General features: G+C 41.5%; 1 protein-coding gene across 1 annotated transcript in view; it reads right to left on the minus strand.

Annotated features, from left to right (window-relative positions):
- Positions 1 to 2021, minus strand: part of lingo2b (leucine rich repeat and Ig domain containing 2b) — a 46666-nt gene extending 44645 nt beyond the window's left edge. Inside the window, exon 1 of the mRNA XM_010892404.3 lies at positions 1682 to 2021. The gene's annotated coding sequence lies outside the window, so the exon portion shown is untranslated. The remainder of the gene's footprint in view (positions 1 to 1681) is intronic.
- Positions 2022 to 6550: the final 4529 nt, after the last annotated feature.

A 6550-nucleotide genomic window follows, 5' to 3' on the forward strand; every position in this document is an offset into this window, starting at 1 on the left:
AAATTGCATTCACAGTAGAAATTAGCACATTTACTTTGTTGAACCTAACACCTACGGAAGATACTGTATCTGCAATTCTAATGATCCCAGTAAGGACATTACCAAGGAGCCTTGTCTCCCTGTGAAACTACAATCTCAGTCACCAATAACAACCAAACACCCGAACTTGCCGCAGAGGAAGACGTGTAGCACAACCATAGAAATAGAACTCATTATTATTTCCACGGGCACAACACGTTCAGAGAATTGTGCTAGCACGCCATCAATATTCAGTGTACATGAGAAGGGAAATGCCCAAGTGTGTCGACTGTTAACAGATTCCTCATCTATCTGCCACTCCCTTGAGTTCAGCTCCAATCATTGGTCTGATTGATCTTTTGTGGATCTTTTTCCAAAACAATGCATTGTGAACTGCTTTCCCTAAATAAATGGTGCAAAGACAAGAACAAAAACAATATGAGAGCTAAATGAGAAAACAATATGACCCCCCATCCCCCCTCAAGAGATAGTTCTGTTCTCTGCTCCTCTCCTCTCTGTCTCAGGGGAACAAACACACCCCTGACAGGTTGCCATAGTAACGCCTTACACACATCCCTGCGCGGGCACTATGGTAACGCCTCTTTACTGGAAACTGGGCTCCTCTCCCCCTCCATTAGCAGCTGCAGTAGGCAGACAGACAGGCAGAATAGAGACAGACAGAATAGAGACAGACATCAGGTCCAGACTGGAGACCTCTTCATTTATAATTCAGATGGATTACTCATGTTTAAGGACATGGGGATATGTGTATTAAGTTAGGGTTATCACAGGCACTCATCTGCATGAAAAGCTACATCCACATGATATCTCAACCTGACCAGAAGCTTTCAACAGAGCGCTACTTCCACTGAGAAGAAATTAACTCACTTAGCTCACCTCGTCAGGACAGCTCAGTGGATAACCAACAGAACTTCCTCATCTATAAGTCTTATCCCTACAGTTCATATTTTCCGCAGTTCCCTTTGATGACGTATGTTTCATCCATGTTTCTCAACAATGCAGTTCATATCATTCACATATAGTATAGTGTAGTGTTACCTATCAATACAATGCAATTAATCCCATCCTTAATATATGTTTTATCACCACAGTCATCCTCTATCCAGTAAACCTCCACAGACCTTATCCATGTTCTCAACCTCATCCACAGAATACATCAATTTATTTAATAATCTATCAGTTCAATCATTTCCTCACCATCAAATGAATTCCAACTCTGATGACTAGCTATTCACTGTCAACCTCATCATTAATCCTCTCACCCACTGATAATATTATGCACAGCTTCCCCTCATTTAAAGTATCTACCTCGTTCTACTTCAGCCAGACAGTTCCTTATAGCCCCTACATCATTCATCTACATATCCCATCCACAACCGAATGACTACGCCTTTTCATGGGGTTTCAACAAGAGAATGATGAATTCTTCTAGTCTTACTTCTTAAAAAGTCCCTATGCACAAGATCAAAATTACTTTGAAAAAAGGGTAATTCCAGTGAAATGTTCCCTGTGTTGGAACTATCAGTTGCAAATTTGAAACATGAGTACAGCTGGTAAAAATGTCCCCCTTAAAAAGAAACAATCCTTAATAATATGGCACACTCTCAGTGAAAGCTATAGTTTGAGGTATCTCGATTCTTACCTTTAAGTGCTGCTCTTCATTCCAAAATCCATAGTCCAGATTAGCTCACTGAGGGGGCACACAGCCAAGCTGACACTTATACGCACGCACACTCTAACACATAGTCCCTGAGTGCCCGCTCAATCCTGTTTGTGTCAGCCCCTTCCACTCTGCCCTTCATGGGAACAATATCCTTTTATCTCACTCTCTCCTCGATTACTGTGCATTTCATCCTGATGGTTGCACTCCTGTCTCCCACTGTTCTAACGAGCCATCTCGAAAGCCCTGTGAAAACACTGAACCAGGCAGACGACTGAGGGGGATGAGCTTAGATGAGGCAGAGAGAGAGAGAGAGGCTCTTCACTGGTGTGAGCTCTTTCGTTGATGTGCGGTGGGGGTTCAGTTATCTCCCTCTCTGTACTGAACCCCCCCCCCTTCACTGTAGTCTTGCTCATCACCTGTGAGTAGTCCTACTTCAGTGATATGAATAGGTGAAGAAAAACCTATAGCTTTTACCCCAACCCCCCTTATCTTTTGTAGCCTTTTATCTGACACATCTGCTCAGAAACCTTTTTTTACTCCTCACTCGTTAATTAAATGCCTACATCCTCCACTAACTTTATCTCTGGAGACAATGTCTATTTTATGATTTTCTGACATCCTCCTCTAACTATACCTCTCGGGATGTCTGTCTGTCCATTATATATATGCGGTACAAATATCACGATTGGTGTGCTAATATTGAAGGAGTCGGTGAGGGGTGGAAAGGCTATGTTATGGATTCAGTGCGCTTCATTAGCTTGTACCTGTGGGGTGAGTGTCTCTATGGTTTAGCTACCGTACTGTAACCAGCTATTTGCTTCTCCTCGCGGTGACAGACTGCCTTCGCTGCCTCCCTCGGAGCCAGCTGACACAGAGGACTGAAGAGGGAGACCAAAATAGAAGCAGCATCCCACTGCCCTAGACCTAAGGAAATGGCAGAACTATGACATGACACACATGCTGCTGCTGAGTAGGAAGCAGGAAACATCCATGTTACTTCACTGTGCGATGGAAAACATCTAAGCTGTTCCATAATTCAGTAGTATACATTATTTTCAATAATTATATGTAAATACCATTTAGTATATTTTGGTAAACATCTTTTCATCCCCACAGATTTGCAATTCTATACAATATAACATACAATATTAATGAAGGTCTATTTATTTCTTGCTCTATTATTTAGCAAGTATTTTGAATAGCTGTGTAACCTATAGACTTGCATTCACCTGTTGTTTGCATTTACCATTGTCTTTGATGATTTCAGAAAAGTAGATCTCCCACGTTTCATATTGCCCCTATATAGTTGGACCAAAAATGTTCACACTGTAGCTCTTGATTTAAAAAAATCCAAAGTTAATCAGAAATATGTTGAAAATTGAGAAAAAAAAAATTTCAGAAGGGCTACACAAGACCAAGACAAATGTTTCCAAACTGAAATTGTAAACTTTTCCATAACAAAAAATGTACTTGTTTACTGGGTCATTAATCTCATCTGTCGTAAGTTGCAGGTGTCTATAGGGTATACATTGCCATTCAACAGACTTTCAGAAGGAGAAAAAATTCCCTGTCAAGATCATAGACACCAAAAAAACTGTCTGAGGATGTCAGAAAAAGACGTAATCCTCAAACACAGACATTCCCAAGGTTACAAGTTAATCTCCTGAGACCTCTGAAATCTTGTTAGCACAGTCTACAGTATTATCTGTGGCCCATGGAACTATGTTCCACTGCCATGGGTACGTCCGCAAGAAAATAATCAAACTCAGATGTGAAGAACAATAAAATAACAATTTCAGCCCGCACCATCCAATGTACATTTAAGCAAGAAGGGTTTGGTAGGAAGAGACATAAGGAACTCCAACAGAACTTTGCAAAACATGTCTTAACAAGCTTAAATCCTTCAGGGAGAATGTTCTGTGGACAAAACACTTTGACAAAGCAATAAAGCAGCATGTTTACAGATGACCAAATGAATACTTCAAAGAAAAAACACCCTTCCTACAGTAAAATGTAGGGAATATTTAATAATGCTGTGGAGCTGCTTTGCTACCTGGGGTAATGGGGCACTTAAATGTGAACAAAAGCATCATGACATCAGCTGATTAGAAAAGTCTTCCGGAGCAGGGTTCAACCTAGAGTGCAGAAACTGGGACATCATCAAAGTGTTTGGGTCTTCTAGCATGACAACGACCCCAACACATACATCAAAAAGCACTCAGGAATGGCTAAGGAATAATGGAATGTTTAGGAGTAGCCGACAATTAGTAGAGATCTTAATTCCACAGAAAACCTATAGGGAGTTGATTGATTGCACCTCTCAAACACTGCAGAACTGAAGCAGTTTACAGCTGAAAAGTGGGCCTAGTTGACAGTAGTGAATATTTCTGGCCGCTATATACAGTGGGGAGAACAAGTATTTGATACACTGCCGATTTTGCAGGTTTTCTTACTTACAAAGCATGTAGAGGTCTGTAATTTCTATCATAGGTACACTTCAACTGTGAGAGACGGAATCTAAAAAAAAATCCAGAAAATCACATTGTATGATTTTAAAATAATTAATTTGTATATTATTACATGACATAAGTATTTGATCACCTACCAACCAGTAAGAATTCCGGCTCTCACAGACTTGTTAGTTTTTCTTTAAGAAACCCTCCTGTTCTCCACTCATTACCTGTATTAACTGCACCTGTTTGAACTTGTTACCTGTATAAAAGACACCTGTCCACACACTCAATCAAACAGACTCTAACCTCTTCACAATGGCCAACACCAGAGAGCTGTGTAAGGATATCAGGGATAAAATTGTAGACCTGCACAAGGCTGGGATGGGCTACAGGACAACAGGCAAGCAGCTTGGAGAGAAGGCAACAGCTGTTGTCGCAATTATTAGAAAATGGAAGAAGTTCTAGATGACGGTCAATCTCCCTCGGTCTGGGGCTCCATGCAAGATCTCACCTTGTGGGGCATCAATGATCATGAGGAAGGTGAGAGATCAGTCCAGAACTACACGGCAGGACCTGGTCAATGACCTGAGGAGAGCTGGGACCACAGTCTCAAAGAAAACCATTAGTAACACTACTCCGTCATGGATTAAAATCCTGCAGCACAAGCAAGGTCCCCATACTCAAGCCAGCGCATGTCCAGGCCCGTCTGTAGTTTGCCAATGACCATCTGTATGATCCAGAGGAGGAATGGGAGAAGGTCATATGGTCTGATGAGACAAAAATAGAGCTTTTTGGTCTAAACTCCACTCGCTGTGTTTGGAGGAAGAAGAAGGATGAGTACAACCCCAAGAACACCATCCCAACTGTGAAGCATGGAGGTGGAAATGGGTTGTGGCTGGGTCTTCCAGCATGACAACGACCCGAAACACACAGCCAGGGCAACTAAGGAGTGGCTCCGTAAGAAGCATCTCAAGGCCCTGGAGTGGCCAAAGCCAGTCTCCAGACCTGAACCCAATAGAAAATCTTTGGACGGTGCTGAAAGTCCGTATTGCCCAGCAACAGCCCCGAAACCTGAAGGATCTGGAGAAGGTCTGTATGGAGGAGTGGGCCAAAATCCCTGCTGCAGTGTGTGCAAACCTGGTCAAGAACTACAGGAAACGTATGATCTCTGTAATTGCAAACAAAGGTTTCTGTACCAAATATTAAATTCTGCTTTTCTGATGTATGAACTTGCATGTACTTATGTCATGCAATAAAATGCAAATTAATTACTTAAAAATCATACAATGTGATTTTCAGGATTTTTGTTTTAGATTCTGTCACTCACAGTTGAAAAGTACCTATGATAAAAATTACAGACTTCTACATGCTTTGTAAGTGGGAAAACCTGCAAAATCGGCATTGTATAAAATACTTGTTCTCATAAATATGTTTATTAAAAATATGTGCCAATTAATTGGAAGTTAAATGTTGCATGCCTAGAAGTAGTTACTACTTTATAGAAGCAGCTTAGGCTGCATTCACAGCTCTGAGTCATCTTGGATATGCCTCTACTAGCATTGCGCACACAGATCCTCTAAAGCTCTTTTTGGATGGGAGGTGTCAGTGAATTGCAAGCTTCAGGTAGATGCTCAATATTTGGGACACACAAGAACATCCACAGGCTTGTCCGAAGCCAGGAAAGATCGATCTTCACCAGGGTCTGAGGTGTTTTGCTCTCTGGAACAGGTTTTATTCCAGGACATCTTTGTATTTTGCTCCATTAATTCTATCCTCACTGCTGACGAGTTCACAATAGGGATGGTTTTAGATAGCTCCTTGTTTTGCAAGATGTAGGACTTTGATTTTAGTCTTATCAGACCAGAGAAATATTTTCCCCATGCTCTTAGGGTGGCATTATTACCTTTTACTAAGGAGGGCTTTTGTCCAGTCACTCTACTATATAGGCCTGATTGATGGAGTGCTGCAGAGATTGTTGTTCTTCTGGCAGGTTTTCACATCTGCAGAGAAACTCTAAAGCTCAGATAGTGGTCATTGGGTTATTGGCCAGATCCCTGACCAAGGCCCTCTTACATGGTTTACTTAGTTTTGCCTAATGGCCAGCGCGAGGAGGGGAGTCTCCATAAATGTTGCATTTCATGAAGATGGAAGCAACAGTGCTAATGGGAACTTTCAGTTCTTTAGCAAATAAAACCTCTGAACATGTCAGCTGATATGTGTACATTTTAAACCTTCCCACCATTATTTGACTAGGCAAATTGTCTGCTTATTCTCATTCACAGTTACTGGTCAGATGGTGTAACCGCAAGGATACCTGTCACACTGAGGTTGCCCATACATTGCCAATGCATGATAACCTGGGCAGAAAACAAAAACTGCCTTCAATTGATTGGTT

The sequence above is a fragment of the Esox lucius genome, chromosome 15 (genome assembly GCF_011004845.1).
Source record: "Esox lucius isolate fEsoLuc1 chromosome 15, fEsoLuc1.pri, whole genome shotgun sequence".
NCBI lineage: Eukaryota > Metazoa > Chordata > Actinopteri > Esociformes > Esocidae > Esox > Esox lucius.